Source organism: Triticum urartu, chromosome 6 (assembly GCF_003073215.2).
Source record: "Triticum urartu cultivar G1812 chromosome 6, Tu2.1, whole genome shotgun sequence".
Lineage (NCBI taxonomy): Eukaryota > Viridiplantae > Streptophyta > Magnoliopsida > Poales > Poaceae > Triticum > Triticum urartu.
The window spans coordinates 219578184-219591098 of record NC_053027.1 but is presented as its reverse complement, the minus strand read 5'-3'; positions in this window follow the sequence as shown (position 1 = coordinate 219591098).

The following is a 12915-nucleotide window of genomic DNA, read 5'->3' as shown; positions in this document are numbered from 1 at the left end:
AAGTTTAAATTAAATATAAATTTTACAAAATATTTAAAATATTTGGACCAAACATTTCCACCATGTGAGGATACCCAAAGTAATTTTCTTTCATAGCCATGTTTGGCACATGTGGGTCACCATGTACAACAAAATTTGGGTGATTTGGAGGTGGTGGAAAAAATCACGTATGTTCAAAACCTGGCTTAAGTTAATGGCCCCTCCGGAATGCGATGATTTTTTCGACCACCTCCAAATCACCTCTATTTTGGCACACATGATCTCTTGCACAAACAAAGCTAGTTTTCAAAGGTTTTATATTTTTTTGAATTTTTTATTAATTTATAATGCCCTCTAGACTGACTGATCAAACCATCGGTCTATACCTCAAGGGGGCATTGTAAAGTATTGATTTTCCAAATTTTCTTTCACAGCCATGTTTGGCACATGTGGGTCACCATCTACAACAAAATTTGGGTGATTTGGAGGTGGTGGAAAAAATCACGTATGTTCAAAACCTGGCTTAAGTTAAATGGCCCCTCCGGAATGCGATGATTTTTTCGACCACCTCCAAATCACCTCTATTTTGGCACACGTGATCTCTTACACAAACAAAGCTAGTTTTACAAGGTTTTATATTTTTTGGAATTTTTTATTAATTTATAATGCCCTCTAGACTGACTGGTCAAATCATCGGTCTATACCTCAAGGGGGCATTGTAAAGTATTAATTTTCCAAATTTTGTTTCATAGCCATGTTTGGCACATGTGGGTCACCATGTACAACAAAATTTGGGTCACAATTTTTGAATTTTTTCTGAATTTTTTATGCCCTGCCCAATGCCGGTTTGAAACATGCGGCTTCACGGAGCCACTATAAATTGTACGAAAGGAGATCTTTCATATTACATATAATCAACTTGCATTTCATGAAAAAACTCCTTCATGTTACAAATAATCATTACACCTTTATTCAAATATTGTTTTTTGCACACACACACCATCTTTAACTACTTTTTTATTAGTATTTGATGAAATGAAGGAATATGTGTTCAGTTATTGGAATATTTGATCATATATATGGTGGAGTATTTGCTATTTTTGCTTACTCAAATGAAGGAAAGATGTCATATGTGTCGACGAACAATTTCCACTTACTTCAATAAAAAACATTAATTTACTTAACGCAAAGTTTTACATTTGGTCTGATTTGCTTATGGGCAGAGCATGTTGCACATGGCCACAGCATGGGAATTTATTGCACCATTGCCACAGCATGTTCCACATGGACGCAACATGGGAAGTGTTTGCAGCATGCCAGATCAGTGAAGCAACACTGATGCGGCATGTCTGATCATTGCAGCAACTAAATTCAAGCAAATCATACATCTAAGGAACCATAATGGCAAATTTAAGGGACACAAATATACATAGCAATATATACTACTGCCATAGACAGCAGCATCCACACAGCACACTTGCTGATGCAGACCACTAGCATATTAGATATGTTTGGACCGCACATCATAGTACTGCACTTAGATAAAGTTCATACTAAATTACCACTACAAGTTTCCACCATCAGAATACCACACAAAGTTCACCAAAAGGACTGAGCCTTCCTACATCATACGACAACGAGGGTCTAGGGCAACTACATGTCAGGGTTTCTCAGGACCTTGTGGAGGGAAGAATGCTGAGCCCTGATCTTGTAGTCATGACTGCTGATGGATGTAGCCCTACAATGTTCCATCAGATGCTCCAGCAACCCAAACCTGGGCTTGGGCCTGCTGCAGTAGGGGCACCGGTACTTGTCAGACCTCCAGTTGTAGTACCTAGCAGCTCTTTGGGCCCTGATCTTCAGCACCTCCTTCTCTTCAAAGGACTCGACGTTCCCCTCGACCACATCATCTCCAGATTGATACTGCACACATTAATGACTGACATTAATACATTATGCATTCAAATACTATAAACATCTAACACTAAGTCAATGCACAAATAACATTTCAGCTAGGCCTTACCTCGTACGGCTTATCCTCATCACTGTCATAAGGGTAGTAGCCAGATGAGTCCCACTTCCTCTTCTTGCCAACAAGATCCTCCTTCTGCTATATTGTCAACCAAGCAAGTCATTTACAAGGAATTGAATTGCAGTTCAAATAATGTCATTACAAACAAGTTGATTTTGCATAATGATGGAAAGCTCCTAACTATATTTCATACACTATATATGAAGCTATATACATACTAAACAATTGGCTTATGAAAATACAAGTTCATTCATATGGACATACAATTTCAGATTTTGCTTTTGAACATGCATATGAAGGTATAAATGAATATCATTCCTCTCTAATTAACCCATGATATAGCAGTTTTTGACAGACAATGCAAATAGGACCTTTATATATAACTTCACAAACATGTCAGGTTTTCATTTCATTTGTAAATCTTAATAAATATTTAGTTCAGAGCAGTTCTCAATGATTACTCATAAGTCAGAATAAGTGAAATGGTGAAGCCTAACTCCTACATCTAATTAAAATACCCTAACTCCAGCATCTAATTAAAAAACACTAACTCCTAGATCCAGTGGAACATTGAATCACAAAATTTACTTACATATATCATTGGATATAAATGAATCCACTACAAATAACACTAACTCATACATCTAATTAAAATATCATAACTCTTACTTCTACTGCATCATTCAGTCACACCATTTAATTACATTTATCTCTACCTATATATGAATCCAATACAGAAGAAACCTAACTAAACATCTAATTAAGAAACACTAACTAGTACATCTACTACACATTCAATCACAGAATCTATATAACTGTCTATAAATGAATAATACAATAAACCTTAACTAATCAACTAATTTAAAAACCATAACCACTACATCTACTGGATGATTCAATCATAGGTCCAACATATAACTGGCTATAAATGAATCCAATACAAGAAAACCCTAACTAAACATCTAATTAAAAACCCTAACTACTACATCTACTGGATGATTCATATGACATTCATGCATGGAGTTATGCAACAACAATTTAATATGAGTTGGTCATCTGGCATAGTTGCATGTCTAGCAAACCTACTTATGGTTCACTTTATAAGTACAGGAATCCTACAGATCAAAAATAAACCTACCTATAATTTGAGTTTATGGATAATGAAGTGAAGCTCCTAACTATTTTGAAATTGTGCACTAGTTAAACATACTGTGTTCATTTCAACAATTAATTGATAGACTTCAAATGAACAAAGTAGGATTTTAACCTCATTTGTACAATATCAACTTTAATAGATACACTGGGTGGCGGCTCAGCCCCTGCCGTGGCCCACTGAGGGAATATGCAAAACAAATCTAACAACATATACAGCACATAACAAAATCTGAGCACATGAGGCAATCTAGATTCCAATATAAAAAACCATATGATCTCTCTAGCATTCAACCACGAATCAACTACAAAAAACCCTAACTCTCAAATGGGGTTCCCCATTCAATCAAAAAAACCCTAACAAGCAGAAGGGGGTGCCGCATTCAATCACAAATCTACAATAAAAAAACCCAATCTACTAAATCTTCTGCTTATCAACTACAACTATGAGAGGAGGGGAACGAGAAGCATTACCACATCCACCACCTGCTTGTCGCTCGCCTCCGCACCTGCATCCAGTGCGCCGCCAGACGCCGTCACCACCAGGTCCGGCACGACGGAGTCGGTCGGGGATATACCCCATGGTGTAAACCGGCCGGAAGTTAACCCGGCCAGGACTTGGCGGTTTATCTGAAGACCCCGCTGACACTTGGCGAGTCACCAGCGACCCGCCCTAACCTGGCGGTTTACAAGAAACCCACCTGGCCATTATGACTCATTGGTGATCCGGCGTGCGGGACAGACAGATGACAAGGCCCAAGACCCAGAAGGCCGGTTCACGTTTAATGGTGGGCCGGTTTAAGAGGAAGGCAGGAGGAATATTATCTTACAAGGAGTTAAGACCTGGACTTGTATCTGGTTTGTATTAGAGATAGACTAGTCCTAATCCTAATAGGACTCTACATGTAACCCGCCCCTCCAACATATATAAGGAGGGGCAGGGCTCCCCAAAAGGGACAAGATTCACAAGTTCCACAAGTTGGACAAGTTAGGTTTAGACAATAGCTCTCGAAATAGAGCACTCTTGTAACCATGATCATCATCATCAATATCAATGAAGCAGGATGTAGGCTTTTACCTCCACCGTGAGGGGCCGAACCTGGGTAAAACATCGCGTCTCTCGTCCCGCTCAACCCCTCTCAAGTTACCACATAGATGCGTTGGCCTCGCGACTAAGTCCTGACACTAAGGACATCTGCCGTGACAATTCCACGACAGAGTCCGAGCCCACCGTGGGGCCTGCGCACGGTGGTGTTGAGTTCTTGGAGGGATCTTCCTCAGGGATCAAGAAGCTCGCGACTGACCGGCTGAAGAAGAACCGGCACAAAAATATCTATGTTCCTCGGTCCAGATCGGAAAAAGTTTCAACGGCAGCGTGCATGGCAAACAAGGGTTGATCTATGCTCCGCTATGGCTGTTACCTGGATCCGTCTGCGCAAGGTGACAAGCAGTCGGAAAAGCAGATACGAGATTGAAATTGAGAGGATTAGGGTTGCGGGTTGTGCGGCACTGCGTCTGGCGATCCGTCGAAATTCGATTTCTGCTGCTGTTGCCGCACACCACCAAGCCAGACAGGAGTTCACGTTCGTGTCATCGAAGAGTGCAGCGCTACTGTTACACGTATGAGCGTTATCCGGCTCATGAGATGTCACATCCCGATGAGTTAGGGTTGCAGCTGACCCGACCAAGATCAACAGAAAATTTTATTAGGCGCCGTCACAGAAATCAGCTAAATCTGTGCCCGAGTTGGATTGACACAAGGGTCGCCCTGAAGCCAATCTGTAAACTAGTCTGCTAGGGCCTCTTTGATTCTCAGGATTCTCAAAACGCATGAATAGGAAAAATGTAGGAATACAGTGTCATGTCCTCTTGTATCCTATGGGATTTGGAGAAGTGTTTGATAGCACAAAAAAAGCAAAGGAATTCTACAAAGAAGTTTGAGTGGATGAAAAGTTTCCTCCAAAATGTAGTATAAATGAATCCTATGGAAATAATCCTAAGGATTTCAATCCTACAAATCAAACGACCATCACAGGAAAAAATCCTAAGGATCCAAATCCTGTAAAAATCCTATGCATTTCCTTTGTATCAAAGGAGCCCTAAAGCCTGCAGCTACTATTGATGAGTAGTAGTGCTACTACTAGTGTTACACGCGCATATACGGCCAGCAAAAAACCTGATAAAATAATGGATTGGTCAACGACCAGGACAAGGACAGGGACGGGGAGATGGATTCGGACACTGCTGCCTCGCCGCCTCCGAGCTGGCCGCCGCGAGCTGCCACTTCCGCGGGCTGGGCAAAGCTGCTCCCGCCTCTACGGCCAGGGGCCTTATCTTCAAGCCGGAGGCGCCAAGATGCCGCGAGATGCCCTCACCGGCCTCGCCAGGTCTGCCTCATACCTGCCTCAAACCGGCATTACAAACCTCGACTCACCAGAACTGCTTCCGCGGCCACGAGCTGCCCGCTCCGGTGCATCCTTGTCACTGCTGCAATCGGTCCGTCGTGGCGCGTCCTTGTACCTGCCAACGTTAAGGGCCTCGCCGTTGCCGTGGCTCGTCGCCTGTGGTAAAAGTCGCCAAGTTTATAGTCCCGCGCGTGGAGCAGACCGCGGCCTCGCCTGCTGAAGCGTTTGCAGTTTAATAAAAAATAAAGGAGGACCACGACCCGGATGGGCATGGGTTATCCACGGCCACCACAATTGGGTCAAACCCGCCTGGGTTGACCCGACTGCTCCCCCGCTGCGGCGACTCCGTCGTGGCCGACGCGTCACTCCATCACCTCGCCCCTATACCATGACCCGCTACTGCTGCCTGCATCCCGGCGGATATACACACAAGTCATCTTTTTCCCAAGACAAACAGGACAATGGTTCACTGTTTATGGAGACATGACGAGATCATCTCTCATTCAAACATCAGGTGATATTCATCCAGTCTGTCTTAACAGTACATATTAATTTGTGAGAACAATTATTTTGTCCCGTAATATTTTTACGCAGGATAGTCATTCAAGACAAAGGTGTTGTATAGCTGATATGGAGTACGCACCAATATAAACTTTGCACTGGCGTTCGTCCGTGCCATGCTGCTCGACGGATACACGTGCGAATCGCCGCCCCCACTGTTCGGATTACATCCGTCCGCGCATGCGGCCGACTTGTTGTCCGCGCCGGCTTACAAACGTCACGGCCGGGTCACCAGTCCGTACCGGTTTACCACACTGCGGCCGGTTCACCCGTGACTGATTTCAATTTCACCTAGTGATTATCAACTTCATGGCGGGTTACTTCCGGTCTAAACGAATCAGGTGCTATCCATCTAAAGTATATTTTATTAGCACATTTTTTTTCAAAGAACAATTACTTTGATCTGTGTATTTTTATATACAGGACAGTCATTCACTACAAATATGGTTTATACCATGGGTATGGAGCACGGGCTGACAATATTTCGCCCGGCGATAGTCCGTAACATATTACCCGATGAGTGGACGCGCACAAGCTGTCGTCCGTACGGCCCGGTCTACATCAACTAGCTGGGACTGCGCCTGTGATTGATCCGCGCGTCCGCACCGGTTTACAACACCACGGGCGACTCGCCCGTCCGCTCTCGCGGCCGGTTCACGCGTCTGCGCCGGCTTACAACGAGGAGGATAACTTGCTTCTCCGCACTAGCATACAGCACCGTGGCTGACTCATCTATGTTGCCTCTGATGCTGCGGTCATTTTTACCGTCCGTCTCTCGCGGCCTGGTCTACATCAACACACTGGGCCGCACCTGTCTGCATGAGCTGTTTATTGGGTATGAGCAAGTCACAGCTTGGGTAGCCCAGTTTTTCTTTCAAATTGGAGGCAAATTATCGTAAACTGCCATTTGCACTGGATGGCTCAATGGGCAGGCGCACAAGTCGCCGCCACTACAGTTTTGGTTAAACTTCAAATCGCTAGTTGGAAGGAACCATTGGCCGAGTTGCTGACATGGCTCGTATGGGATCATTTATAACCCACCGCAGTCACCTCAACCTTCTATGGATTCACATCGTGCTATCAATGCCAATGATATACAAGTTATGCTGGTTTATATCACGGTCAAATATGGAGAGTCTCAAGTCAACTCCTCGAGTCACCTTTGAAACTCGGGGGCTACGATGACATGACTCAGCGAATCTTGCCGGTTTTAGCAAATTTAAGAACCCCAGGACGATGGAGGGAAGGATAACCCGGTCCCGGAGGCTACTGTTATATTGATGAAAGTTTAAAGGCCGTCAGAAAATTTCCGGTTTAGAAAGTATATGACAGTTATAAAATCCATGCTCGATGAAGAAGTTCCAGGTTATCAGAAATGACTCCGGTTTAGAATCCGGCTCAAGAGACATCTTTCTCCCACAAAACTCTGAAGCACTCAAATCCGGTTTAATAATGTTCGGTTCAAAAAGGAATTAACTTCTCGCAAGTTCGAGTTTAAAGGCCGTCAGAAAATTTCCGGCTAAAAATGAAGATTCCGGTTTAAAATCCAGTTCAAGGGAAAGATGTCTCCCACAAAGCTTTGAAGCTCTCAATATCCGGTTCAAAATCCCGGTTCAAGAAGGATTTATCTCTTGCAAAAAATTAAAAATTGCCAAAGAGGACCTGCTGCCACGATGCGCGGTTCAAACATGGGTATCCCGCCTTACTGGCCTGACATATTATTGATCACTTGGGGGCTTGGTCGTATCCGAACCATAGCAACACCTTTTGATAGGCGTAAAGCCACAGCATCACTTGGGGACTTGTGGTCACGTCTGAACCATAGTCACGCCTCTTGATGGGCGAGAGCCACCAGATCACTTGGGGACTTGGTCACGTCTGAACCAGTCATGCCTCTTGATCGGCCTAAGGCCATAGAATCACTTGGGGGCTTGGTCGAACCCGAACAATTGCCATGCCACTTGATCGGCATAAATGCCACGGTTTCATTTGGGGACCTGGCTGACTTGAACCACAGCTACACCTATCGGGAACTTGGTCGTGTCCGACCATGGTAATGCCATCTGATCAGCTCAAATAAGCCTCTTTTTGCAAACGGTTTTATCATTGCCTTTGCTTCACAATTTTCTTTGATAGATATTTCTTTCTTTTTGTTGCATTTTTAAACCGACAAATTCTTAAACCGGTTTGACAGTCAAATTACAAATTGACGGAACACGGTCAAATCTTAATCTGGAGACTATCTGCCCGGTTTGATTTTCTGTTACCATCCTATTATGGAGTAAACCGGTGTTTATCAACCCGGCTCGGCTTTCAACTACAAGTTGTCAGTACACGATCAAGTTATAATCCGGAGACTATCAACCCGGTCTGGTTTGACTACGAGTCGCCAGTATTATATATGGTTAAATCGGTGTTTATCACAACCCGGTACGGTTTTATCATAAACCGGCACAATATGGAAGGAGTTATCAGTACTCAAGATTGGGGTTATCACCTTTACTACAAAAAGTTGGTAAAACCAACAATGTGATTCAATATCACAGGTATGATCTATTTCATATTTGATTATTCTTAAGGGCAGCCTTGGTTATAAACCCGGGTTATATGTTGGGCATTATGAGCCGTCCAGCGGTAAACCACCAGGGCACTTTAAACTTGTTGTATGCAGAAACAGGTTTGTTAAACCGGCCTGGCTTTAAGACAATAAGTCGCCATTATATGATGATAAATTATCCGATGTTTATTAAACCGGCCTGGTTTTTGACTATAAGTCGCCGGTATATATTTGGATTGCGTCATTGGAATCATGCGCTCATAAATCATTGGATTATATTATTCAAATCTTCAAATAGCCAACATGGCTGGATTTTATTATGGTTATCAGTAACCAGTATTATGATTAAGGTTTTCAAAGTCGCTTTAGCGCAATGGCTATTATATTATCAATGAATATGATTTATTCTACAATTGAAGGAATAGTCCCGAGTCGCTGCAGGCTTACGACTCGACACTTGGGGGCTACATTATTCACGTTGAGATTTCATCAAATATGCAAGTCTCATGTCGCTGCAAGCATGCACCATGACACTTGGGGGCTAATGCAAAGTCATTTTTTGCTCACTTTATTGAAGACCCGACTCATCACATTGTAATGAGCCGGCCCTTGGGGGCTACCAATTGCTCCTGTCAACAATTCAAGGTACACAAGTTTTTATCCATTATATTGAAGGGTCCACTCCTCAGTTGGTAAAGCACAAAGCTCTTAACCTTGTGGACGTGGGTTGAAGCCCCATGATGGGAGTTACATCATATGATGTTATTTTTAATGAAGTATATATAAAGTCCCAGCTCAATATTATCTTACTGAACCGGCCCTTGGGGGCTACACTGATTGAAGTTTTTATAAACAATTACAAGTCCCAGGTTGCTGCAAGCATGACAACCCGGCACTTGGGGCTACATATATGGAGTATTCAGTTTATATAATTGAGATGAACAAACCGGATTTCTTCAAGGTTGAAACACTTATTGGAGCAAGTCTTAAGTTAACATTATGTTCTCCTCTTAAGACTTGGGGGCTACAGGTATTATGCATATAAAGGAGGAACATCTTCATTTTATCAGTTTTGAGCAAATTAGGAAGATCAATTACATGACCCGGTGTCGACAACAATTATGACCCGGCACCATCAATATTTATAAACCGGCTATTTTGGTAATATTAAACCGGCAAGTTTTACATCTTCAAACCGCCTGAATATCAGATAAGTATTTTCAGACCCATATTTCTTAAACCGGCGCTTTGGGAGCTGAGTCAAAGGAGTTATTCTTCACAATATTTCTCGGTGACAAACCAATGTCGGCAAATTGATTATGAAGCTGGTCTATTGACCCGGATTTCTCAGAAGGAGGAAATAACAAGGACTTAAGGATGATCAGGTACCGGTTTATAAAAATTCTTAACCCGGAGCATAACCTGTCAAATTTGTTCTTGTGTTTATTTTGTAGTATAAGTTTACCATGAATAAATCCAAGCTAAACTTGGGGGCTAATGTCGGGGATATACCCCACGGTGTAAACCGGCCGGAAGTTAACCCGACCAGGACTTGGCGGTTTATCTGAAGACCCCGCTGACACTTGGCGAGTCACTGGCGACCCGCCCTGACCTGGCGGTTTACAAGAAACCCACCTGGCCATTATGACTCACTGGTGATCCGGCGTGCGGGACAGACAGATGACAAGGCCCAAGACCCAGAAGGCCGGTTCATGTTTAATGGTGGGCTGGTTTAAGAGGAAGGCAGGAGGAATATTATCTTACAAGGAGTTAAGACCTGGACTTGTATCCGGTTTGTATTAGAGATAGACTAGTCCTAATCCTAATAGGACTCTACATGTAACCCGCCCCTCCAACATATATAAGGAGGGGCAGGGCTCCCCAAAAGGGACAAGATTCACAAGTTCCACAAGTTGGACAAGTTAGGTTTAGACAATAGCTCTCGAAATAGAGCACTCTTGTAACCGTGATCATCATCATCAATATCAATGAAGCAGGATGTAGGCTTTTACCTCCACCGTGAGGGGCCAAACCTGGGTAAAACATCACGTCTCTCGTCCCGCTCAACCCCTCTCAAGCTACCACATAGATGCATTGGCCTCGCGACTAAGTCCTGACACTAAGGACATCTGCCGTGACAATTCCACGACAGAGTCCGAGCCCACCACCCCCTGCTCCACCAGATCCACCGCCGCAGCGACCGATCCAGCGACTGCGGGTGCAGCATCTCCCGCACTGCCGACGGCGGCCACTTCTTGGACGGCATCTGCTGCGGTGTTCGCGGCCTCGACCGCAACTCCGTGCGCAGCGGCGGCAGCGCCACCACCTTGAGTCATCGAAGCCTAAGAGAACCCACTGGAGAGAGGGAGGCGGTGGGGTTGAGCGAGTAGGTGCGGTGGCGGGGCGATGGAGACGAGGGGGAGACGATGCGGCAAGGAGAGAGGGAGTGAGCCGATTTGGGGGGAAATGGTGGGGGCGATGCGGCCGGTGGTGGTTCCCCTCCCTCTTTATAGGATGTGACGTTTTTGGAAGTTTTCGTGCGCCGCGTGGCCGTGTGGCTAGCCCACGACTACCGCACGTGACGAGGGAAAACGATACGCCCACGCCCACGACCGCCGCATGTGACAAGGGAAAATGATATGCCCACGTACAATACATGTATACCCTTAGTGTACAAAAGTAATTGGGCCGATGCGGGCTTGTACAGGGCTGTACCCGCGCTCTCCGCGGGCATAAAAAGACAATTGTGCCCCTCTTCACGAATCGTTTTTGACAGATCTCAGCCGTCTTTGTGTTTCTCCCCCTCGCGTTCAGCCCAGGGGGGAGCACCGGAGCAGAAACGACGTGCGAGTACTAAGGACGTTCTTGTGTCAAAACCTCCTTTGATCCCTATGGCAGGTCAGGCCAGGTGTAGAGCTGAATTCAAGTAATGGAACGGTCCACCCCATCCCGGTGTCATCTTGGTGCAAAGTAGCTTAACGCGTTTCTCGGTGCATCAGATCGGTTGGTGAGTGATGGTGATGCTGAGGAAAGACTATCGGTTACTTATGTTTTTATGATGATGATCTCCGCTTGGATGGAGCACTTGTACCGGAAGTGTGACTTGGGTGTGCGTGATTTATGGTTCCATTCAGCATTTGAACTGCATGCCGAGCTATGATTGCTTGATGCATTATTTACTTCAGTGCATTTGATCTGCGTTGCATCCGACCTGTGATGTGTATTCCCGTCAACCCCTGCCTGCGTGGCACCTATTCTAGTTTGTACTACTGCGTTGTCAACCCTGCCGGCATGGCACCCTACCCAACTTCTCTGTGTCAGCTACAGCACCTCATCGCAGGGGTGATCCCAGGCCACGGTAAGAAGTGCGGCAGACTAGTTTTTTTTTAGCCCTCAAAGTTTATTGCTCATAGCAAGAGTTACATGATGTAGTACAAAGGGCAACAAGAATGAGGGTGGATCACCATCCCAAATTAAATCTAACTTAAGATCATAAGAATTTTTTGCCAATTGATGGGCAACATTATTCGCTTCTCGTGGGCAGTGTGTAAATGAAATTGCTTCAATCAATGATACCTTTGCAAAACACTCCGCTAACGTTGCAGTATAGGGGGCTGGAGATGTCAGCTTCACCATTACGTGCGTTGATCAATTCCAAAGAATCAGATTCGATAGTGACTTGCGTGCACCCTAAACTCTCGACCATCCCAATCCCTTTCAACATTGCAATGGCCTCCGCCGAGGCAGCATCAAGAACAGTTCTTAGGTAGCTCACAGTACCAGCCACAGCTTCCCCTCGGTGGTTGCGAAGTACAGCACCGACAACCCCCGTTCCATTCTCATGAAGGGAAGCATCCATGTTTAGTTTATAGCAGCCAACTCTTAGTTTAGACCATAATAATTCTTGTGGTTTGCTAGTGGGTACAGCAGCCCCATAATTCGAAGTCAGCGCCTGAATTGCAAAAGCAGTACGCGGAGATTAAATGAAACTAGCCTAATGGCCACTGGAAGGTACGCGCTTTCCGTGAGCCGGTTCTCACATGACCCAGTCGACATTAAAACCCAGATAAGTTTAGGTCTTATTTAAAGATAGACTTATCAGGAGTGCGCGGGGTCGGAGTAGCATCGTGCATACAGGCCGATTTATCCAAGTTTCAAGGAAGGCGGCTTATGAGCCTGGAACTATCCTGACTATCTGTAAGCCGTGCTCTCACATGACAAACCAGCGT